Consider the following 25,971-nt stretch of genomic DNA (forward strand, 5'->3'; position numbering starts at 1 on the left):
GCAGAAGATTATGGTGGTGACTAGCCATATCACAGAGGCACACAGGAAGCAGAAATCTTGGGCTCCGGGTAGGAAAAAGCTATGCCTACCTATGTCTATAAAATAGAGTTTGTGCCTAAAAGGTTGCACATTCTTCCTGAACGGTGCCACTAGCTCACGACCAAGTATTCAAACATATTCAAGGCCTAAGAGTAGGCAAAGAAGGATGGTAAGGTGACATGGGCTAGCAGGGTGACATAGGCCGTCTCAATCCAGCTTTCCTATGGAAAATCAGTTGAGTTTTGTTAAGAACTGCTTCCTTTTGTACTTTGTGGAAATAACAAACCAACATCAGCCAGGGCTCTCCAATCCTCTGAAATTATAGTAACCGTTCTTCAGGCTCACCCTCACATCCTTCCATGGGGTAAATGTTTTCAAACGTATCCATTTTTCTAAGCTACATTATAAGCACACAACTTAGATTTTATGCCAGACTTTTGATAGGCATTTGAGTGGCGCGACAAATGTATGACCGTATGTGAACTGGTACCCATGCGAGCCAGAGGCCAGTGCTGAGTGCCGTTCCTCAGCTCCCATCCCCCTTTTTGTCTGTTTGCTTTTGATTTTTGGTGCAAGACCCCCCCCCCTTTGGTCCTGGATCTCTCCTATCAGGCTAGGCTGCTGGACAAGAAGCCCTGAGATTCTTCTGTCCCTATCTTATCAGCACTGAGGTTACAAGCACACGCTACCCCGCCTACCACCAGCCGAGCCATCTCCTCAACCCCGGCCACACGCTTTATCTACTGTTGACATCAGGTCAGCAGTTGATTGTGTGCACACTACACACACAGTGGTGTGCACATCGGCGATACAGTATTTGGAACCCCCAGAGTCTACACTTTCCCATGAGTCTGGGCCTTTTGGGTTTGAATGACAGAAACTAAGATTTGGTTTAAGTTCCAGTTGGTAAACTCATAGCACGTGGCAGCCTATCAGTGGCTGACTTTAGGCATAGCTCTATCATGTGAAATGCTATTGGACCTCCTCCTCTTCTTTCCTTCCCTCCTCCTCCTCCTCTTGCTCTTCCTCCTCCTTCTCCTCCTGCTCTTCCTCCTCCTTCTCCTCCTCCTCCTCCTGCTCTTCCTCCTCCTTCTCCTCCTCCTCCTCCTCCTCTTCCTCCTCCTTCTCCTCCTCCTCCTCCTGCTCTTCCTCCTCCTTCTCCTCCTCCTCCTCCTGCTCTTCCTCCTCCTTCTCCTCCTCCTCCTCCTGCTCTTCCTCCTCCTTCTCCTCCTCCTCCTGCTCTTCCTCCTCCTTCTCCTCCTCCTCCTCCTGCTCTTCCTCCTCCTTCTCCTCCTCCTCCTCCTGCTCTTCCTCCTCCTTCTCCTCCTCCTCCTCCTGCTCTTCCTTCTCCTTCTCCTCCTCCTCCTGCTCTTCCTCCTCCTTCTCCTCCTCCTCCTCCTGCTCTTCCTCCTCCTTCTCCTCCTCCTCCTCCTGCTCTTCCTCCTCCTTCTCCTCCTCCTCCTCCTGCTCTTCCTCCTCCTTCTCCTCCTCCTCCTCCTGCTCTTCCTCCTCCTTCTCCTCCTCCTCCTCCTGCTCTTCCTCCTCCTTCTCCTCCTCCTCCTCCTGCTCTTCCTCCTCCTTCTCCCCCTCCTCCTCCTGATCTTTCTCCTCCTTCTCCCCCTCCTCCTCCTGCTCTTCCTCCTCCTTCTCCTCCTCCTCCTCCTGCTCTTCCTCCTCCTTCTCCCCCTCCTCCTCCTGCTCTTCCTCCTCCTTCTCCTCCTCCTCCTCCTGCTCTTCCTCCTCCTTCTCCCCCTCCTCCTCCTGCTCTTCCTCCTCCTTCTCCTCCTCCTCCTCCTGCTCTTCCTCCTCCTTCTCCCCCTCCTCCTCCTGATCTTCCTCCTCCTTCTCCCCCTCCTCCTCCTGCTCTTCCTCCTCCTTCTCCTCCTCCTCCTCCTGCTCTTCCTCCTCCTTCTCCCCCTCCTCCTCCTGCTCTTCCTCCTCCTTCTCCTCCTCCTCCTCCTGCTCTTCCTCCTCCTTCTCCCCCTCCTCCTCCTGATCTTCCTCCTCCTTCTCCCCCTCCTCCTCCTGCTCTTCCTCCTCCTTCTCCCCCTCCTCCTCCTGATCTTCCTCCTCCTTCTCCCCCTCCTCCTCCTGCTCTTCCTCCTCCTTCTCCCCCTCCTCCTCCTGATCTTCCTCCTCCTTCTCCTCCTCCTCCTCCTGCTCTTCCTCCTCCTTCTCCTCCTCCTCCTCCTGCTCTTCCTCCTCCTTCTCCTCCTCCTCCTCCTGCTCTTCCTCCTCCTTCTCCCCCTCCTCCTCCTGCTCTTCCTCCTCCTTCTCCTCCTCCTCCTCCTGCTCTTCCTCCTCCTTCTCCCCCTCCTCCTCCTGATCTTCCTCCTCCTTCTCCCCCTCCTCCTCCTGATCTTCCTCCTCCTTCTCCTCCTCCTCCTCCTGCTCTTCCTCCTCCTTCTCCTCCTCCTCCTGCTCTTCCTCCTCCTTCTCCCCCTCCTCCTCCTCTCTGACTTTGAATTCCTTTGGGCATGAGGCTAATGCTTACTTTTCAGAGATTCTCTTTCTAGTAACGGGTAGAGTGCCACTAGGGTCCCATATACACACCATTTCAGCCTGACCTATAGACAAGAGCAGACAAAGAGTTTCTATTTTTCAGTGCATGCATAAAAATATGTATTTTACATATTATTTATCTGTAATACTTTTCCAGGAAAAGGCTTGATCTGAGTCTTGTTTCTGTCCCTGACCAATCACTATGCTGAAGGGCCGAAGCCTGTGGTTCATTCTGGAATACCTGTCCCAGTTCTGTGGTGGTGAGAGATGGGGGCTTACAAGGGACTTGATGACACAAATCCTGGTGGTTTTAAGTTCATCAGAACCATGTGAAGTGGGTGTGGTCATTTCCCAATGTAAAGAGCTTCCAGGAAAACTAAGATCAGCACCTGCTTCAACCATATTTACTCACTCCTGGGTTCCAGATGTGGAGGAGAGCCATGTAAGTAACCTTATCAATCCAGATGTGGAGGAGAGCCATGTAAGTAACCTTATCAATCCAGATGTGGAGGAGAGCCATGTATGTAACCTTATCAATCCAGATGTGGAGGAGAGCCATGTAAGTAACCTTATCAATCCAGATGTGGAGGAGAGCCATGTAAGTAACCTCATCAGTTCTCTCAAACAGAACGAGAAGGAAACAGATGAAAAAAGCTGAAGAAATGCTCGGTGCTGTAGTTGCACAGGTGACACAACCTAGATGGAACCTAGCCAGGAGGAAAACAGTCTTGACCCCAGAAACATTCATCTAGTAGGGTAGGAGCTGTATGAAGAGCTGGTGACAACACAGCATGGTGGTGTCACCGGGTGAATCAGAATGGGGGTGTCTGGGAGCAGTAACAGGGGCTTCTACCACAGTTTGGGAGACCCTTGGTGAGAAGGAATATCAAAGTTAAGATCTAGCATCTAGGTATAGCAAGCAAGATTGTGCTAGATGCTGTAACAAGCAAGCTCCCACAATTCCAGGCTCCCACACCTCTGTGATTTCATTCTCTTTATATATTATTTTCACAACTGCCACCGTGTTTGGTCTGTGGGTGGTCTTCCAGTGATTCAGGGATCCTGACTTCACAATGACATGGTGTCCTTCCGTTGATAATGAAGACACAAGGAGGAGAAAATGCCCTGACTACATGACAGCCCTGGCCACTCCCACTCATTCCCTGAAGTGTTTTAGTTCCAGGGCTAACTGGGGACTAGGACTAGGGACTTGGTGCCAGGTCTGGGCTTAGAAGATCTGGAATCTCATTCTGAGACCTTTCTAAAGCCACTGTGCCATTCCTGAGACCTCTGTCCCTACTCTTCCCATAAGCCTCTCCTTCAACTGAATGCACATTATTTTCTTCCACAGTCCTAAGCACTGAAAAGTCTGCGTGCCTCTCAGTCACAGTCCAGCCCTGCCTGGCTCCGGGATGTAGTTAATGGTCAGACCTTTCACTGTGTTTCTCTTCCATCAACAGTTCTGTGCTATCAACGCCGGCCGCCACTGGGGAGTCCTTCACATTAAAGTCCGAAGAAGTCACACCTGCTGTGCCCAAGCTGTTTATCTCAACAGTCCACCCACAGTCCAAAGTACAAACAGGGGACTATTTATTTTCTCTCCTGACATCCATAAGGCTGTTAAAAGTCTGAGCGTTCTGGTAGTTTACACGAAGCCAACTCTAATTACATACTAAAGAGCCATAAAAGGAAGACCAGGGCCTCATTAGCTAGGGACCCATTTTACATTTTTCTCCTCTGACCAAAACTGTTTTAAAAATGAAGGATGCTATCTCACTCCAGCCGGACATAAAGTTCAGGGCTGTCAAAATGCCCTCATTGAATCCCAGTGTTTCTTGGGTCTCCGAATGTTCTGTGTGTCCGCCCTGGCTACGGGAAGCAGACGTTACAGCCCCATGTGGATGGAAATCCGTTTTGTCTTAAGACTCAGCCAGACTACTTGTATTGCTCTCTGAGGATGTTTTCCTGAATGTCTGAGCACTGGAGAAACCTGTGCCATGACTCCTATATATATGGTCATAAGTGTCCTTTGATGTGCAGTATCTTAGCATCCTATACACCTCCAGTGTTCATAACCTTCTTGAATTCCCTCTGCCTGGTTCCAGGACCGAGCACAAGACTCCCTCCATCCCACGTCATCCATCGTGCCGAGCCACAGATTGTCTCTTCAAACCCCACCTTCTGCTGCAGCGCCTCTTTCTTCTGGCCAGTACCTTCTCACCTTTTGGCAATTTTCTCACCTTTGCCAACACTGCTGTTGTTTAGGGCAGATCTACTTCCGGCTCCTCCAGGAAGGGAGCTAGTTTACAGTTGTGGAGTTCAAAACAGAATAAGTGCACCCCAATGTCAAACTGTTCGCTGCCAGGTCCTGTAGTACGTCCCTCCTCAAGTTCCCTTTGGCTTCTGACCCATCTCTTCCCCTGAATGAGTACACAACCAGACGAGGGACCTAAGAGTACAGGAAGCTGCCACCTCTGCCCTCTTCCTTCCTCATTTCTAATCAGGGTGTAGATACAACTACCCCTGTTCTCTGTCTCACATGCTAATGCTTCTGACTGTGGACGGAGCATGTCTGGTTGACTTGTGAGCAGCACACACCAGTCCCCGGGCTAGGCGCTTTTCACCTAATAATTCACCCGGGCTTCACACTCATACCAGGGGGTAGATTTAGTTGTTATCTTTATCCAGAGACAAGGAACGCTCCAGAGGAAAGATGGAAGTCAGTTCTCCTGGAAGAGATCCTGTCTATGCTGATAAACAGCAGGCCACAGGACCACAGACACCAGGCTTCATTCTGACTCCCAGATAATGGGGTGTGTAGAGGCATTCGCTAAACTAGTAAATTGCAGCCAGCAAGTGCTAGCTCATGCTGCGTTTCTCTGACAGGGGCAATCTCAGCCTTCATTTTACTGGTGGATAAATTGCAGGAGGGAAGGCTGAAAAGCACCCCGCTAACCTGCTCGATTCAGGACGCCCAGACGGGCTCATCTTCCTGGAGCCCTGGCTGTTGTAGCGTTGTCTTGGTTTCTGAAGATTACTCTGTCTCTCGGCTTTTGCAGCCTCAGGATGTGTCTGTCACCAAACTGAGTTTCTTGGCCATGGAGTAAGATTCTGTGGGCTTTGAGGGACAGGAGAGGAACAGTAGATCTGAAGCTTCAGGCCAGCTAGGGGTTCACTGTGCTTTTGGGTCTTCATTGGTCCACGGGCCGTTTGTTTATTTACCCCAGTGAAGGGGGATGAAGGGGAAGGGGATCAAAGGAGTAACAGTGGAACAGTGGCCTACTTCCCATTGCCAGCATCCCCATAACACTCTAACCTACTTCACATCTTTCCGAGCCAGAGCATGTGCTAAAGTTGATGCACTATGTGATTCCATTGCTCACTATCAAGCACCAACGCCTTGAGAAGATCAGAAGCTTCAAGACCACAGTGGGCCACAAAGAGTCCATCAGAGAAAAGGAAACAAGAACACGGAGTTGAACAGGGGGCAGTGTGGAGATCATGGGAGGACGGTTAAAGTGCCAGCAGAACTTGGGCACTAATGACTCCTATAAGTTCCGCTCTCCACAGAGCACTCCCAATGGTTAGCCAATCCAAGTGCTGCAAGTAAATGTCTGTCCATTCTACAAAACATTCCCTTTCAAGGCGTGCTGCTGATGTGTGGTGTGTGGATGAATCAAATGAAGTTCTTTGCTCAGATCCAACCTCAAGAGCCCACCTCAGGTCCTAGCTTATGTGTCTCACACAGAAGCACTAATACACCTCTACTGCATTCTGAGTAGTTTTGAATGAGGGTCCACAATTTCCTATCCTTGACCTGTAAATTAGGAGCATTTGTTATGCAAATATAAGAGAAGGGAGTGAAGGAGTGAGAGATGGGGAGTGGGGGGGGGAATGAAGAGAAGGGAGGTGAACCTCAAAGCTGATGTTACCTCAGTCTTCAAGCTTTAAGAGCATGTGGGCTACCTGGTGTCATAGGAAGACTGGATAATTTCTTTCCATCTCTGGGAGAATGAAACACATTACCTGAACCTTTAAGAGAAATGATCTCAGCTCCACAGGTTCTGGTCTCTCTCTGATTCTTCCCTGAGTAACTAAGCAATGATCTCTCCAATGGAGGGATCAGAATATTCCTTAGATGCCTTATACCCCTCCCTGCTTTGGAACTTTCTCGTGTTCTCTAGACACTGTTAATCCAAGTCCGCTGAGACAAGCCTTCTGGGAAGATAGGGGTCTGCTGAAATAGGAACCCCAAGTCCTGGATGCCATAATGCTGGGTGACCACTTGCAGACTGTTCAGTCTTTGTTAGAGGTCGGCCTGGGTTTTTGTTGAAGGCTTAGTGTTTATGTGATGCTGAGCACAGTTCATCAGCCACATCCACTTGTGTTAGAATATGAGTTGGAAGCTTCTACTTCTTACAATTAATGAAAACTTACAAATTCAACTCCTTATTAGCTGTAAGTTATTGCTAATTTTAGGGATATTTTTACCTAACTCAGATCTGTTGTTATGGGTAAACCAAACAACTGGTTTGGCATTAAAAAATATTCTGTTTATTTGTGTGTGTGTGTGTGTGTGTGTGTGTGTGTGCATGCACGCGTGTGCATGCGCCCATGCATATGATATATATACATACATATGCAGGTACACTCACCCATGTGGGCACATGTGGAAGCCAGGGGTTGACCTCAGAATATCTCCTCATCTGTTCTGCACTGTAGTTTTGGAGCACAGAGTCTCTCACTGGTACAGGAACTTGCAGTTTTGACCAGGGTTTGGTCTAAAGAGCCCTTGGATCCCTCTGTCTCAAACACGGCCAATAATGTAGCTATAGGTGTGCTCTACCAGACCCAGGTTTTATATGAGTTCCAGGGGTCCAAATTCAGGTCTCATGTTATCTCTCCATCTCTCTGAATTACATTTTTGATTACACCATTTATATGTGATCATAATTTAAAATAACCCATTAAAATGACTCACAAACTCACCAATGTAACTTTGATAGTTATTTTCTGGTCTATCTTTCAGATATTTTTGTGTAGGGTTTTAGTTTTTAAAGGAAAAAAAAATGGAAGCATATTATGACTAAGTTTTATACCCTGTCCTATTTATCACAGTTCATACATTGCTAGTACCAAGTAAGTTTTCCCTGGTTGTTTATGGGTGTTCCCCAACATTCTGATTTTCTTTCTCACCCATTAGCATTTTCCTAATAAGAAAATGGAGACTTATGCAAATAAGGAAAAGGCCAGCTCTAAACAAACACACACAATCAGAACACGATGGCAGGAAGCAAAAGTCTCCAAAAGCCATGTGCAGCATCTGCTTTCCAAGCAGTGTAGGGGCCCCTTGAGTAGACGGGATCCAAGTCACAATCTTTGGGGTGGGGGAAGCTGTCAGGGATAGGGGTGTCAGCGGCAGATATAATGGGTTGCAGAGTTTGGGAGGCAAGTTGAAATCTCGGGGTGGGGGCGCTGCTCCAGACATAATCCTTTGTGAGATGCCAGAACCAACTGCAGGGTATGTGTCTGATTCGTCGTCATAGACAGCTTCTTTAGGTTAGCCTGCTTGGAGCCCAGAAGCCAGAGCTCCCTTTCTTGTGAGATGACTGTGAAAACGCGGCAAGGAAAAAGCATTCTTGTGTAACCTGGGGCTGACTGGGTGGGTCTTTATCAAAATGTTATTCTTCCCCAAAGACATTCATCATTTTCAGCTAGGCTTTATTCTCTTGTCAAGAAGTGCAGTCTGGCCTCGGGCAGGTTAAAGTAGCAGCATTCAGGAAAGAAAGGCTACCTCTGACTGCATCCAGGGAGCTGTCACTATGATTAATTAACTCCCAGAATCCCAGGTGGGTAATTGGGACCAACGCAGTCTGGCCTACCGTTTGTGCTTACCCACGACACAGGCTCGGCTCTGGGCCCGCGCCCATCCACATTACCACTCTGCAGAAGTCGCTGCCCCTAATCCTGGCTTCCTGAAGTCAGTGGCAGGTTCTGGCTTCAAACCTGAAAAGACAGGAAGCCAGGCTGGCCTTGTGCTTACATGCATTCTCAAACCCACCCTGATTCCTCCAGCCCCTTCAGTACTGGACTGCTGTTTCCCCTCTCCGTTACTATGTTCTACCTCAGCTCCAGCAGGACACTATTGCTAGTCTCACCAGGTTTCCATCAGCTCTTAGCTCCTTTGCTTTCACCCCCAGCCACCACCCACGGTACCGCAGAATGTCCCCGCCTTTCCTCTTTGCTTATCTGGATTTAAGTACCATTCTCTTGGTAAAGTCTTGCTGGGTCCCCCAGGGATGAGGACAGTCTGCCCACTTCATGAAGGGTGTTGACTCATGCTTTCTAGGTAAATCCTTGACTTTCCCAGCTGGGTCAAGAGCTTCTTAGTCGGAAAACTGTCATCTCTGTCCGCACCTGCGTTGCAGCCCCTAAATGTAGTGCCTGGTAAAGGGGGACCCCCGAATAACAAGAAATGAGATTAATTAATGGCAAGATGAAAAGAATTTTGAGTGAAAACACTCTATGTAGTAACGGCTATGACTGAACACAAAAAAAAAAGTCCCCCTTAGGCTCCTGTGTTCAACACCTGGTTTCAGGAGATTCTTCAAGCTTTAGGACTAGGCAGAAGACACAGATTGCTGAGAGGTCCTTCCTGGGATCTAGCCCCGCCTCTTCCTGTCTCTCTGCTTCCTAGAAGTGAATGCTCTGCAGCCACGCCTTCTCCACCAGGGTGGAATGCTGCCTCTGAAGCTGTCAATCAAAATAAATTCTTTCAGTATTTTCTTTCATAACAGTGAGAATAGTTAACACGTACTGTATCCTAAAATCGACTACCCTCTTTCCTACCCTCATGCCATCTGTGGTGAGTGCTGGGCTTGTGATACCTGCTCCTTGAGAAAAGGGGAAATGAGTTTTTACCGCGAATCAGCAATGTCTCCAGTCTAACGGTGTGTTATAAGTCACCTTAAGAGACACACATTAGAAGGCAACCTGTGCACGTGAGCAGAGAAATAATCCACCAGAGGCAATCCATGGGCTTATGATATTTTCCTCTGTAAGAAATCAGTTCCTTCTGGCATCATGGAAGGGGAAACTCTGTCAGGCATCGGGTTTTTCACCCCTTACTCCATTTTCTTTGCCAGGGTCGATGTAAGAATCTCACAGCTTGGAATTTGTTCTTCTTTCAGAAGAATGAACCCTCCTGGAGTCATCAGTATGTGATGCTTACGAGTGCAAGTGACAGGATCATGGTCACTGTAACTCACTTAGAAGCCACCACATACACCTCATGATTTGAAAGAAAGTTCCAAAAGTCATGTCTTAAAATCACAAAAAGAGTTGCGCTGTGTTTAAGGGAAAGGAGAGCAACTTAAAATTATCTTTACTATTATGTATTATGAATATGTGCATGTGTGAATGTAGATGCCCCAGGAATCCAGAGGCACCCACCTTGCTGGAGTTGGAGTACCATGAGCCGCCCAACACGTGCTAGGGATTGAAGAGAGATCCCTTGCAAGAGGCTGCTGAGCTGCTAACTGCTAAGCTCCCTCTCCAGGTCCTGGACGGAGCTGTCTTTCTTGTCCAAGAGCTGGAAATAGCATGTCATCTTGCCTTGGTACACCTGTGAAGGATTAGATCTTACAGTACAAGCAGGAGCTCCCGACTCATCAGTCTAAGCAAGACAGTCCATCCATGGAAACATTCATCTGTTTGGCAGTGCCCTATCCCTCACTGTAGCACATGCCACAGTACGGGTTAATTTCAGCTCGAGGTTTTAAAGGTGTCTGTGATTGGTTGGTGGCTTAGGGCTTGCTTAGGGCTTAGGGCAAAACAGCAGGATCATGACTGGAACCTTCCAGGGAGTTTTCCTGGTGGAACAAAACTATTGACTTCAGGGACAGGAAGAAGGAAGGGATGGGGGAAGGAGAGGAAGAGAGGGGGAGAGAAGGAGAGAAAGAGAAACAGAGATAGACACACAGACAGACACCGAGAGGCATAGCAGCAAAAGACAGAAGGTCCTAAGCCCTTTCCACCCCCACCCCGCTGTCCACTAGCATGGCAAACCTGACTGACAACCCTCTGGATAGCAAAATTCATTGAGCTTTTCAATAATAATGAAACCTGTGGTAAGTCTGAAAGCACTTTCTTACGGAAATGACCAGAAATGACTTTTTTCTAAGGCTTGAATAGCAGCAAGGGTCAATCCAAAGAGTCAAGAAAAGGGGTGTGAGTTGAAAGAGTAACTCGTGGCAGGTCAATGGGACAGGAACTAGTCACTAGGGATTGAGGAATCACCTCCATTAGATTGGCCTGGGGGCATGTCTTTGGGGGTGCTTTTCTTAATTAGTGATTGATGTGGAAGTGTTCAGCCTAACAGTGGTGACTACTGTGTTTATCCCACACGGTTTTCCCAAGGCTGTTTGCATTGAGTGGTCCCTGTAGATACAATGTATCCCTTCAGAGGAAGGGGGTGGTTTATTTACAAGTAAAGACGTGAATACAGTCATGACTGTGATTCTCTAAAACAAAGGCCAGCCAGGCTTATTGTCTTCTGTAACAGAACTGGAGTTGCCAATGCCTTGCACGAGGGTAGCTCTCTCTTGATGTAATGCAACCCATGGCTCATGCATTTGCCACTGATCCCCCAGGATGTGGCATAAATGTTGATGCTCTGCCTCTCCTATCTGGGAATAGTGAACTACTATCCCTGACCCAAGGGTCTTGAGACCTCTGCTGGCATCCAAGACACTGAGGCACACAGACTTAGGAAACCGGAGTTCAGCAAATTCTCACTAACTGCTTTTTCATGTGTAGACTCTGTGTGCATGTCATTGGCAGACTTTTCTGCTTATGGAGCTGTGTCTTGTCAATTTCTACAAGTAAAACCCCATGGATGGAACCAAGGAGGTATGAGGGCGACTACTTGGTTCTCGATGGATCAGTTTGGGAAAAGGGGACATGTTAATATGACTATCTATTCATCAGGGTTGGCCCTAATGCAAGATGGCGGAATAATGTCAGTGTAGGAGGAAGATTAGGACAGAGATACAAAGGTATGACCAGGTGCAGACACAGGCAGAAAGCAGCTACTTTATACTGTGGAGCCAGGTGCTTAAGCCCAGTGACATCTTGACTGGCAACTTTTTACTACCTGAAACACGAGAAAAAAAGGGTTCTGGTATTTCAATCCCAGGTCTGTGGGACTTTGCTTCGGACACTAGCAAGTCAGTGCAGCACTTTTTCCTAATGTGAGAGTTGGTGGGAACTAGTCTGTAGATTACCCACGCCACTCCCTGACTTCCTTTGAGCCAGGGTCTCATTATTTCCCTTGGCTGGTCTTGAATTCACTGAATAGAGCAGATTGGCCTCAGCCTCACAGACCCAGCTGCCTCTGCTTCTCCAGTGTTGGGATTGAAGACATGGGGTACTATATTGGACTATATTTATTTTTTATGTAGTTTTATCAGTTTCAGAGAAAAATGTGTTAGAGCACCCAAGCATGGTTGTGGAATTGTATACCCACTTGTTTCTGTCTTACATATAATTAAATAGAAACAATAAAATTTTTATCTGGGGTCTGCAGGATGGCTTAGTAGGTAGAGGCACTTGCCACCAAGCCTAAGCACCCGAGTTTGATGCCATCTGGAACTTCCCTGGTGGGAGGTGGGAACTCCTTCTAACTTCCACACTTCTGCTGTGGTCTGTGCCCACCCACACTCACACTAAATATGTAAATAATAAATTGTACTGGAAACTTTAAACATTGAATAAGATCTCTATATGTTCATTCTAACCTCTAGATCATTTGGGGCTTACCAGAATATTCTGGTTTTGATTGTCTTTTCTTTTGAAGATGCATTGCTTTTGCTTTTGCCTTTGTGTGTGTGGTGGTGGTGGGGGGGTGTCAGTCTTAGATTGGATCACAAGGCCTGGACTGTGTTGTGATTATATTCTGTAAAAAGTGTATTTTATTTTCACCCCCTCTCTGGCCACTGAAGTAGGCTGCACATGAAGGATGAACCCCTGTTTCCTTTCAGGGATGTGCGTGACCCAACTCCCTCACTCTTTGGGGGGCTTTGGGTTTTGCTTTATGCACTAGAGACTCAGGGCTCAGCCAAAGATTCAGGCATGACTCATGCACAGAGGGGAGGAAGGCTCTTCTGTCTTTCCCTACTGGGGCTCTGTCTTCCATGTTGTAGTGGCTAAGGTTGTCTTATCTTTGTTCTTCAAGTCGCTGGGAGTTCAAGCATTGGTTTCCCATTGTATTTCTCCCTCTGCCAAGCCTCTGGGAACTGTTTGCTTTGAATCCTCTGTTCTGCACTCACGTGATTATGTATGTTTCCCCCCAGCAGTTTCAGCTGCATCCTCTGTGGGCCTGTGGGAGCCATTAAGCCGTACACTTAGTTAGCTGGATCAGCATTAGATGCTCAGAGCACTTGACGAACAGGACTTTCGACGGTCTTCCGATCAGTGGGACTCTGAGCATCATCGCCTAGAAAACAGAAGTGATGATCTTAATACACACCTGGACCAGATTGGGAGTATTGGATGAGAATGAAGTTAGATAATGTGAGGGTGTGGCTTCAGTGAAGAGCTGGAACTGCTCTTGCAGAAGCCCCGAGGTCTGTTCTCAGCTTCTATGTTGGGTGGTTTAGGATCACTAATTCCAGCTGGTTCTGATACCTCTGACTTCCATAGGTACCTTAGTTCACACACATATAATCAAACAGACACACAGGTGCATATGATTAAAATAATCAAAAACATTCAAACTAGATAATGTAAAATAATTTAAAACTTGCTGAGCTAGAAAAGGGTCAGTTGATAATCATAGTGCTGTATTGTGTGTGTGTGTGTGTGTATGTGTGTGTGTATACATTTGTATGTGCGTGTAAGAATGTTCATGGGTGCTGGTGTGGTGGCAAAAGGCAGATGCAGGTGTCTTTCTGTGTTGGTCTCCACCTTAGTTTTGAAGACAGTCTCTCACCGAGCTTGGGCCTCACTGATCTGGCTGGATTGGGCAATCTGCCTGTCCCTTGCTCCTCAGCACTGGGTCACAGACACACTGTCGCACCAGGCTTATTTGTACATGGATTCTGGAGATCTGAATTTAGGTCATGACCCAGGAGCAACGGGTGCTTTACTCACTCAACCATATCTCCAGCCCTTGTTGTTGAGGGGCTCACAAAATAGTCCTGGAATGTACGGTGTATTCTAGGCTGGACCTGAGCTCATAAAAGCTTATGTTTTTAGCCTCCTGCACTGAGATTATGGGAATGAGCCACCACACCTGGCTGGTTGATCATTTATTCTTTGGTTTTGTTTTGGTTTTTTTTGATATATATATATATATATATATATATATATATATATATATATATATATATATATTTGAATGATTTTGCTGGCATGTGTATTTCTGCATCATGCGTATGCAGTGCCTTCAGAGACCAGAAAAGGGTGTCATATCCTCTGGAACTGGAGTTACAGGTGGTTGTGAAGGTGAGTCATCATACTAGTAATAGGAATCGGACCCAGGTCCTCTGGAAGAGCAGCCAGTGCTCTTACCCACTAAGCCATCTCTCCAGTGCGCTGGCTGGATGGCCATCCTTAATAATTATTACAGGTACATAAAACACTGGAAAACAGAAAGGTGAGTGGGATTTGGGGCTAAGAGGTTTGCATTTTACTTTCAACCCATAGCTGATAGACTGATGCTCTTCTTCCTCCTCTCCCTCATTCTCAGCTTCTCCCTCCTCCTTCTCTTCCTCCTCTCTCCCCCTCCTCCTCCTTCTTCTTTCATGACTTCATGCAATTGACTCCCGGGGCAGAAACTGGCAGCGTTGGGTGTGGTCTTGTCTTCTGAGGCTTTGGTGAAAGCGGAGCTTGCCCGTGTGAGTTTGCTCTGTGACGTGCACCTGTTAGATGTGCCACTGCTTTAGTCACAGCTGCTTCTCCCAGTGCCCACCCTTGGTGAACATGTCGGTGGGGCTGCTGGCTTCCACGGCCTTGGGTCGGATGGGCGAGATCTAGCAGGAGATGCAGAATACGGATCTGAGGCTGTGCCTGGGCGCAGATAGTTCCATACCCGGTCTGTGCCATGCAGACAGGCAGGGCTGGAGAAAAGGCCTCAGCAGGGAAGAGCACTTCCGGTGTTATCAGGAGGACTGGAATTCAAATTCAAGGATGGCTTTAGAAAGCCCAAAGTGGCTCCAGTCCTGACTGTAATGTCACTGCTCGTGGGACAGAGACAGGAGGATGACTAGGGCCTGCTGGCTACCAGCCTGGCTCCAGGTTCAGGGAGAGAGCCTGAAGGGGATTAGTGCAGGTTCTCTAGATTCTCTTCTGCTCCTCTGACCTCTGTGTGTGCCAGAGGGCATGTGCACTTACTCCCCCAAACACATACAATCACACATACACACACAATCATACATACATACAGACATACATACACACACAATCATACATACATACATACACACACAATCATACATACATACAGACAGACACATACATGTACACATACACACATACATAAACACACACAGACATACATACAGATACACACAGACACACACACACACACACAGTCACACCTAGAGACACATACAGAGACACACACAGACACACACTCATACACACAGACACACATAGAGACACACAGAGGCACATACAAACAGAGACACACACATAGACATACATAAACATACACACAGACACACACAGACACACACACATACACACACAGAAACACACAGACACCACACAGAGACACATACAAACACAGACATACACACACATTAACACATACACACACATAAATACAAACACACACACAGACATCCACATAGATACACACAGACACAGACATACACATAGACACTCACAGACACATACACAGACACACACACAGACACACACACAGACACATACAAACAGAGACACACACTCAGACACACACAGAGACACACACAGACAGACAGACACACACAGAGACACATACACACACAGACACATACAGACACACACATACACACACATATACACACACAGACACACAGTCACACACACACACCAGAGCCCTTAGATTTTTGTTGGGCAGCTCAGGACTGAGCACCTCAGTTTCTCTGGAGAGATACAGGGTGTGTGAGTCGGGGAACTGGGTAGCTTTGCACATCCAAGCAAGTCCTTTCCTTTCATCCTGTGTTACCGGTGTAATTACTTCAAAATGAATTAGCCCTGGGCTACAGTTTCACTAAGACAGTTTTTGGTCACCACTCCTGACCTCTGAACATCTGATCCAGACTATGAGTTTGGATTCTGTTGTCACAGGTCTTGATTTAATCAGAGAAGAAGAAATTAAAATGGATATAAAGAATTGAGGCCAAGCAGCCCTGCCAAGCAAATTTTAATTTCTTTTCAATTGGCCTAACAACACATTGTGGAGACAGGGGTACCTCGGTCAGTACTGAAGCCACTGTCATGAATGCCCGGAGACCTCTGTGCCTCATCCCCTCGGATCTTTCCTAGTGTCATCCTTGGGAATCTAATTGCAGCGGCTTTGTCATGAGTGCCCATACACAAATAATAAGATTTATGTGCTCTGCCTTTTTTTTTTTTTTACCCCATGTAGTGCTGGTGAACCTTAGTAAGGGATTTGCAAGAAGAGATAAGATCCTGAATTCGGGGCTACAACAAACATAGATAATCCTACTGCATTTCTTGCCTTAGACTGTCTACTAGGCAACAGCAAGCTCACACGGTGGGGGAGGGTGGGGGGCGAGCAGATGGCTGGCCAGACAGTCTGAAGGGAAGAGAGCTGGGAGGTGGCAGGACAGGACAGAGGCAGCAGCTGGTGGCCTTCCTTGGAATGGCAGCTCTGCTTCAGTGACTTGGATGACCCCCTTTCTCCAGCCTTTTCCAAGTGCTCTCTGTGAGTCCAGCATTATCATCTGAGATTTGCTTTTGAACTTGGCAGTCTTTCTGTTTGTCTTTGCCTTTTCTGCACATACGGCAGCTTTAAACACCCTGGCGAATGCTAAAGGAAGTAGAATCAGGACTCAGAGGCAGATATCACACACCAGGAGTGCTGATTTACGCCTATAATTTCAGCCAAGGCTGGAGGATTTCTGCAAGTTTGAGGCCAGCCTTGGCTATAGTGGGAGGCCAGCCTCAGCTATGGTGTGAGGCCATCACTCGAAACAAAATAGAATTTCCCAAAACAACACCCCCAATTGAAATGATAGCTTAGACCATGAATTGATAATTTCCCCAGCTTTAATTATAAAACTAGAATTAATAAAAATAGCTTGTGTCAAATACCTTAACACGGAACCACGGTATTCAATGGTCAGAGGCGACATGAGTACATTTGAAATCCTTCAGATGTGTGGGAATTTTGGTGGTTAGTAAGTGCATCCCAGTACAAAAGATTGGCCTTCTGTTCATTGGTTTCTTTGGTAACTGAAGAGATGCATTTGAAGGTGGCTGTTCTATTAGTTCCTGGGTAAAGGAACACTGGGCTAGAACTTATCCTTCCTATTAGGGCATCAGAGAACACAGTAGGTCCTCTGGGAAGTGACTGCTCCTACTGCTTTAAGGCCACTATTAATTAAGGTGCAAACCAGACACTGCTGAGTTCAGTTTTGTTTCCTTACCCAGGGAAGTAGATTAAGGAGGAAAGACTCAGTAGAGAGCCTCAACTGAGAGGAATCATTCAGTGGATCTGAGAAATGCTAAAGACTGAGCCACTTTTGGGTGGGGATGTTGGTGTCAAACTCTAGCTGCTTTGGTCCATAAGGTAAGCTGTGTGATTTGAGAAGGTCACGCAACCTCTCTGAGACTTTAGCACATAGCCGGGTTCCTGGGGAGAGCTTAGTGACATAGCCACAAGTAGCTCCTCATATTCTGGGCAGAATATGACAGAAATCTGTGTGGATAGAGGTCTATGTGGATGGGAACAGAAAGATTAAGGGAGACATTCACATTCATGTGTGCTCTAGAGAGGAGGAAACTGAGCTTCTGACTGGTGTGGAGCAGGTATGGTGCTTCCAGAGGCAGCTCCCGTCTCTCTTCTTCTACTTAAGAATATTTAGAGGATGGGAAGATGGCTGGGCAGTTAAGAGCAATGGCTGCTCTTTCAGAGGTCCTGAGTTCAAGTCCCAGCAACCACATGGTGGCTCACAACCATCTGTAATGGAATCTGATGGTCTCATCTGGCAAGCAGGTATACATGAAGACATAGCATTCGTAGACATAAAAACAAATAAGTTTTTTTTTTAAAAAGATGTTGCTCATTACAAAAATGTGTGTGTGTACGTGTGCATGTGTGTGTATGTATGTGTGTGTGTGTGTGTGCTCATGAGTGAATTTGGGTGCCTGTAGAGGCCAGAGTCATCAGATCCCCTTGGAGCTGGAGTTACATCTTAATGTCTGGAGATTTCTCTTAATGCGGGTTCTGAGGACTGAACTCCAGCCTCTGGAAACCTGTCTACATGTTTCAGGATGCTTATGCTCTCCTAACTGCAGAGCTCCAACAATCTTACTCTTACCACCCAAGTTGCTTAAATCTCCACTCATCAATACCTCAACATAGAGATTAAAGTTTAGCACATGAGTCTACTGGGAGGCACACAGACGTGTCCATGCCAAATCGGGTGTTGTATGTTGTCAAGTGAGATGACTTCTCTAACCAACGCAGCACAGTGGCTTGGTGGAATAACGGCTACATTCTTCTCTCACGAACGGGCCGCGTAGTGGGTGAGAGCTGAGGAGTTCTGCCCAACACATCTCTTGTGCATCTTTGTCGCGCCCAACCTCGTCCCGCAAGGAAAGACGCAACACGGCCAGGTTCTTCTCTCAGCGGTTTATTCAGGATTCTTTCTTGATGCTTTGATGGATTGGGGAGCCCCGTACCCGGGAGGCTCTCTCCTTTTATCTTCCTCACCCATCCGCCAGCTGAGGTGTCTTAACATAATTGGTCAGTAATGTGGCGTGATACAGGCATATGGGGTGTTTACTAGTTAGAGAGGGTGGACACTGGTGCCATCTTAGGGCGTGGCTCTTTGTCTCAAATCCAATATGGCTCCCTACACATCTCGGTTGGTGAGTCCCCACCGTGTACAGATGGTCCCCCTGGGCAGTCACTGGAGGGGAAGGAATGTGAGATATAGTCCAGGAAGTGTTTCTCCAGAGCCCTTTCCATTCATAGTCTGTCTGTTGGAACTTAGTCACATGGCCAAAGACACATGGCCACAATCACCGCAACAGAGGCTGGTCCAAGACTTCTGACCTGGTGCCACAGCATGTTGCACGCCCCCCCCCCCCCCCACACTCACGCTTCACACACTAAGGACTCAAAGTGAACTTGCTTTGTCTTTTCTGAGCCTGTTCCTTCTCTAGAATTTCCATCTTACTAAGTGTCAGAGCTGCTCAGTTTTAGGTATAAGAAAGGAAGCCTTCCCCTTGACTCCCTGTATGAACCCATTTCCAATATCCAATAGATAGAGCTTGAGGATAGATCAATAGACCTCACCACTTTGAAAGAGAGAAAGAAAACCAAGAACAATACCATTAGAAACATGTAACTCTGAGAGACAATATAAAATCCAAACATAGAGATGTTTTGACTTTTGAGAAAAAAAAGAGAAAAAAACAGAAGACAGACAATATGTATATATTAATATGATATGATTTCTTATAAATATTAATAATATGATATATTTGATATATATATCAGATTTATAATAAAGAAAAATCTTGAAAAGCGCTAAGAAAAGCAAGGTCATAACAAAGGAAAGTCTTGAAAATAGCTAAGAAAAGCAAGGTCACACAACACACACATACAGATATAAACATACACACACACACACATATACACACATATTACACACACATACATACATACACACACACATTTCACTTGATTGCAGATGTCCTATCAGAAATCATAGTACACAGAAAATAATGAAAAACCACTTTTAAAGTGTGTATGTTGGGGTTAAGGGGTCGACAGTTCTTTAGCCAAGATAGCGTTATATACCCAGCAAAACTATCTTTCAGAAGCATAGACCAAAGAATAAAATATTTTCAGATGAAGATAAGCTAAGTGAAATGATTGCTATCATAACTCTTCAAGACAATAACTGCTGGTCTTTAGTTTGAGGGGAAAAGGAGAATTGTAGGAATAAATGAGAATCAGCAGAAATGACAGATACTTGAATAAGCTAGTTCTTTGAGAGTCACAGCGGCTCAGGGAAGTCATCACAAATACTCTAAAGTTATACACACTGAGGGCTAGAGAGATGGCTCACCGTTAGGAACGCTTGCTGTTGCTCCAGAGAACCTGAATTTGGTTCTCAGGACCTACACTGGGCTGTTCACAAGCACCTAAATCCCAGGTCCAGGGGATCCGACACTCTCTTCTGGTCTTCACAGCATGCCCCTAAACAGAAGCTCAGACTTAAAAAAAGTTTCGCACAGTGAAGACATAGCAGAGAGGTTTAAGGACTTAGCCAAGACCATATGTGGAAGGGGAAGGGGCAGAGCTTTTATCTGAATGGGTATTTCTTTATTTCCTTAAATCTCATAAAAGTCTTTCTGAAGGGGAAACAAGATTTGGACCAGAGGAAATGCATGGATTTCTCTCTTCTCCTTTCCCTGAAAATCTCAGAGGTGAGGTTAGGTGGATTGAGAAGGGAGCCCAGGGAATGGGTTACGGGAGGGTGCAAAGCACAGGGAGATAGTGGGACTCTGGCTGAGGTGAACTTCACTTCCCATCCATGTGTCAGTGAGGCCTTTGAGTCAAGTACTTGCCAGACATGTGTTGTGTGCAGCGCTGGGCTTGGAGTGGAGTCAGAGGTTAACGAAGCAGGTCCCTGTCAGCGATAAGCACACAGCTTCAGTGTAAAGTATCTTGAGTATCTCATACATGAAGATAGGAGGGCGCATGGAGCCTGCTGTCCCCAACACAGAAAGAGCCTGCTGTCCCCAACACTGGAAAAACCTGCTGTCCCAACACAGGAAGAGCCTGCTGTCCCCAACACTGGAAAAACCTGCTGTCCCAACACAGGAAGAGCCTGCTGTACCTAACACTGGAAGAACCTGCTGTCCCTAACACTGGAAGAGTCTGCTGTTCCCAACACAGGAAAAACCTGCTGTCCCCAACACTGGAAGAGCCTGCTGTCCCCAACACTGGAAAAACCTGCTGTCCCAACACAGGAAGAGCCTGCTGTACCTAACACTGGAAGAACCTGCTGTCCCCAACACAGGAAGAGCCTGCTGTACCTAACACTGGAAGAACCTGCTGTCCCTAACACTGGAAGAGTCTGCTGTTCCCAACACAGGAAAAACCTGCTGTCCCCAACACTGGAAGAGCCTGCTGTCCCCAACACTGGAAAAACCTGCTGTCCCTAACACTGGAAGAGTCTGCTGTTCCCAACACAGGAAAAACCTGCTGTCCCAACACAGGAAGAACCTGCTGTACCTAACACTGGAAGAACCTGCTGTCCCAACACTGGAAGAGCCTTCTGTCCCTAACACTGGAAGAGTCTGCTGTCCCCAACACAGGAGGAACTAGTTTTTTTTATTCTTTCTAACTCGAGACTCACTTTAAGGCTAGATAGATGCCTTAGCCTTCTCAGCTTCCCAGCAGGGATTCCAGTCCTCCCCAGAGCCTCCACTGCTCTCCAGCAGGTCCTCTGGCGAGCACTGTCCTCTGTATACCGTTTCTGTTTCCACGTGGCTAAGCTCCACCTGTGAGGCTGAGCTTTCATTTCTGCTCTCCCCTTTTTCTTAGCCCTCTGTCCAGTCTTATTCCTAACCCCCAGGCTTCTTTTAACTTCCTTGCCAATCGAGTTATTTTCACGCTTTAAAGGGAATGTCCTGTTTCACTTTCTCCACGTGGTCTTCCTTGATTTCTCCAGCCTGGGAGCACTAGCCATTCACAGGTACTTGACATTCATGAAGTGTTGGACTTTCTTGTAAAATGCTTTCTGTGAATGTCTTCTTTTCTCTCCTTCATGATGTTTACCTTGTACCGGTGACCTACTATGTTCTGGGAACCATGATAAAATTATCCACACTTTTAAGATTTAGTTTAATTTTTAGTTATATGTGTATGTGTGTGTGTGTGTATGTGTGTGTGTGTGTGTGTGTATGGGTATGCACATGAGCCAGTGTGGGTTCCTGTGGAGTCCAAAAGAGGGGTTTGGATGCACTGGAGCTGGGGTTACAGGTGTTTGTGACCTGACTTGGCTGAGGTCACAGCTGAACTCAGGTCTTTCCTAAGAGCAACATGTAAGCTCACCTGCTGAGCTGTCTCTCTGGCTCTGTCACACGCTGAGCAATCTAATTTTCATCCAGTTCATGCTGCCTCCCATCTTCACAAATATAGAAGTATAGGTTCCCTGACAGTTGTTCCCTTGCTGAAGGCGCTCAGCACTCACCAACAGAACATTCCCAGGTTCCTTTTTTACCTAGTGCAAGCTAAAGAGTCATTTCCAGCAAAGTTTCCGCATGCACTTTCCGAGAAGACTGCACCCCAATTCAGAGGTTCATGAAGCCCCGTCCTCTTTGCTCCCCATCCCAATAGTTTTTGACAGTCCCCTCCCTCGTCCTTGCTTTGTGCTGCAGGTCTATTATTCTATGAGCATCCTGCAAAAGGCCCACGTTCTTGCCTTAGTCATGCCTTGCATCTGTCTGGAACAACTGGACAACTGGATGGGCTTCCATGACTATATTGTTTAAAGGAAGCAGTTTGACACTCCTTCTGATTAAAGACGAATAAAGGCAAACATTTCAAATGTGGCTGATCAACGGTTTGAGGTTACTTGTAAAAACGAACATAAACTGGATCAGGCTCAACTACTGTGACCAAAACTTTTAATCAAGAACGTCTTGATGGCATTTCCTCCCCTTTGTTCATTTGGCAGAGCTCCTGTGTGGTGTACGTGTGGGCACACATTCTAAGCCAGCATAACAAACAGGGGTGGGTCCCTAATTACCCTCAGCACCTGAGGGAAGGAACGCACGCCCAAAGCAAGCCGACTTTTTTTTTTATGCCATGGATGAGCCCAGGACAACTAAAACCAAGATGAGAAAGTTTCAAACATGGAAAAACTTATTAGTCTGGGCAGAAAGTCAAAAATCACGAAATTTCCCTGCAGATCCGATTTCGAGCCTCTTGAAGTTTCAGACTCTGGCTCACGGTGGTCTCTGTAGTGGGCAAGAGGCTTGTTAATTTAGTTTTACGAGATGAACAAATGGCTTGCATTCTGCTAGATATATGGCTTCCACATCAAGGTCGCTTCAGAGGTGTCCTGGCCTCTTTTTGCCTCCAGCATGCATCCACTGTCCCTTTCTTGCACTTTCTTACTCCAAAATGGGCACAGATGGCAGAGGAGGCCTCGCACCTGACAAATTACCCACACAGGCTGCCAAGTATCTTCTTTTCTGTTTGCAAGGAAAAGAGATGGGACCCTGGAGAAGTGGGAGTTGCTCTAGAAGATGGATGTCTCTCAGAACCGACAGACCGCTGGTACATTCCTTTACATCTCACAAGCTCCCAACACCCTTCCTTCCCCACAACGGTATTTTCTTTCTACTGCCTTAGGCATGTTCTAGAAGGCTCTTATCTCCATCCCTTCCTTCCTTCCTTCCTTCCTTCCTTCCTTCCTTCCTTCCTTCTTTTCTTCCTTCTTTCCTTCCTTCTTTCCTTCCTTCTTTCCTTCCTTCCTTCCTTCTTTCCTTCCTTCCTTCCTTCCTTTCTTCCTTCCTTCCTTCTTTCCTCCCCCCTCCCTCCCTCCCTCCCTTCCTTCCTTCCTTCCTTCCTTCCTTCCTTCCTCCCTCCCTCCCTCCCCCTCCCTCTCTTCCTTCATTCCTGCCTTCCTTCCTTCTTTCCTCCCATTTCTTTTTCTTTTTTGAGACAGGGACATACATAGCTCAGGCTGACCTTCAACTTTGTAAATTTCCACACATCTGAAGATGACCCTGAACTTCTGATGTCCCGCTTTTACCTCCGAAACACAGGGATTGTAAGCACGGGCCACTGTGGCTACGCTCAGTTCATATAGAATCAGGGATTGAGCTTCGGGCTTTGCACATTCTAAACAACCATTCTAGCTACTAACCGAGCTATATGCTCAACCCTCCCAGCCACGTTCCAACCAGCCATGTTCCTTTCTTTCTGGTTTGCTACAAGACCACGGTATACTGACAGATCAAAATCTTCCTAAAGCAGAAAGCAAACATGATTTCTTTCTGTCCTTAGAATGGAAGACACATCTGGTTCAGGTGTTAAAGCCTGTGCCTTCCATGATCAAGGCCCTAGCTTCATGAAGGGACCTGAGGGGAACATTAGACACACACACACACACACACACACACACACACACACACACACACAATGTTCCCTGGCATGTCTTAAGAACCAAATGAATATCTTATTCCAACTCCTCCTTGGGACATGGGTGACTTATCTTTTAGAAGCTTAACCTTGTATTTAAGATACGAGTTTCCTGGCTGTGGACCACACCTCTCGGTCTGGCTACCTGGCATGGAAGCAAGGACTGTGACTCAGCTGCCAGCTGCATCTTCCCTGGTCACGTTAGGGCATCTCACTTTCTGCCCGATTACACATAGAAGGCAGTACAGCGCCACAGTTAGGCATCATGTTGCAAACAGACTGAAGATCACCTCAGCTCTGTTAGCACCAAGTCAAGATTGCCCTTGGTCCCCAGCATCAGAAAAGCTGACTGCTGGTGGCTACCCAGAAACCCACAGGGAGGCAGCCCAGGGCCAGCTTAGTGGCTCTGGGGGTCCATGGAGATTAGCTCCTTCTAGCTTCCTGCCTTGAATCCTTAGAGGTTTGTTTTGGGACAAACATGTAACCCCAAAGATCTCTGTGGAATGTCGTTTATTTTCAGCAAAGGATGCAGTAATGGTGAAATAAACAAGCAGAACACTCAGGGCTTCTTGGCATTCCCAGGAGGGAGGCTGCTCTTGGTTTCAGCTGGGACTTTCCCCCAAGCATGTTCCAAAGCAGAGGCAAAGGGGGAAAATGCTAGAATCCCCTCTGGGTCTGCCAAGAAGTGAGCACTCACATACCCACAATCAAAAATGACTTTAGAATCCTTGAGGGCTCTCAGAGACTGAACCACCAACCAAAGAGTGTACACAGGGTGGACCTACCCTCCATCTGCTTCCTACACTTATGTAGATGATGCATAACTTGGTCTTCATGTGGGTCCCCTAACAACTGGAGCTGGGGTTGTCCCTAAAGCTGTTGACTGCCTGAGGATCCTGTTCCCCCAACTGGGCTGTCTTGTCTGGCCTCAGTGGGAGAGGATGTGCCTAGTCCTGCAGAGATTTGATATGCTACAAGGGTGGGGGAAATACCCAAAGGGGAGCTCTACTCTCTTAGAGAAGAAGGGAAAGGGTTAGGGGAAGGACTGTGTGAGGGGGAATCAGGAGGGAGAAGTGTTTGGGATGTGAAGTGAATAAACAAATTAATGGACACACACACACACACACACACACACACACACATATATATATATACATATATATATATTGGATAGATATATAGATAGATGATAGGGAATATGACTTGTACAGGGGATGAAACATCGCTGCTGAGACCAGAGTACTATACCTGGTGATCCACATGGTACAATGAGACTTAAAAAAATTATAGGGACTGTACTTACTTAAGCCCAATTAAGACTCTCTAGGACTATTTTAAAATATTGGTTTCTACTGCACAGCCATAGTCTTGTATCATATTGGTGATGGGTGGTACCAAAGGAGGGCAGCGGGATGGGCTAGGAAGGAAAGGCTGTATGTGGGAGAAGCCATCTGAGTGAAGGGTTGACAAGAGGTTCAGGGTGACTAAGTACTTGAGTTCAGGAGGATGGGAGGACGGTGAAGCCATTGCCCAGAATGATGAAGTGTGTGTGTAGGATTCTATCCACAATCAATGGGAAAAAAACCATTTACTTTTGGAAATACAGAGATTCTAAGGTTAAGTAGGAGCATTTCTGGTAGAGATGCTCACGCTTGGAACTTGAGAGGGAGGTCTACAGAGACAAATGCGGAGTGACTTCAGGGACACCGTGGGACAAAGGTAGGCTTTCTCCTTAAATCCTGCAATGGCATTGCAGTTTGCCTTCAACTGTGGGCATTCATTCACGGACTTTATCCGCTGTTGGGTAAATAAAGCCTGCAGTTATCCAGGGAACACGGGACCTCTCTGTGAAGCGTCTACTGAGGGAAAATTACAAACTTACCACTCCCTATAACTGCAGGGGACCTGGGGAAGAGTTGAGATTTCTGAACTCCTAGAAGTAAATAATTCCTTAGCTTATATCATGTTTCAATGTTTTGCGCACATCACCTTATTTGCAGCTCTTCAAAAAGCCCATGAAAAAA

The sequence above is a fragment of the Micromys minutus genome (assembly GCF_963924665.1).
Source record: "Micromys minutus genome assembly, chromosome: 22".
In the NCBI taxonomy this organism is placed as follows: domain Eukaryota; kingdom Metazoa; phylum Chordata; class Mammalia; order Rodentia; family Muridae; genus Micromys; species Micromys minutus.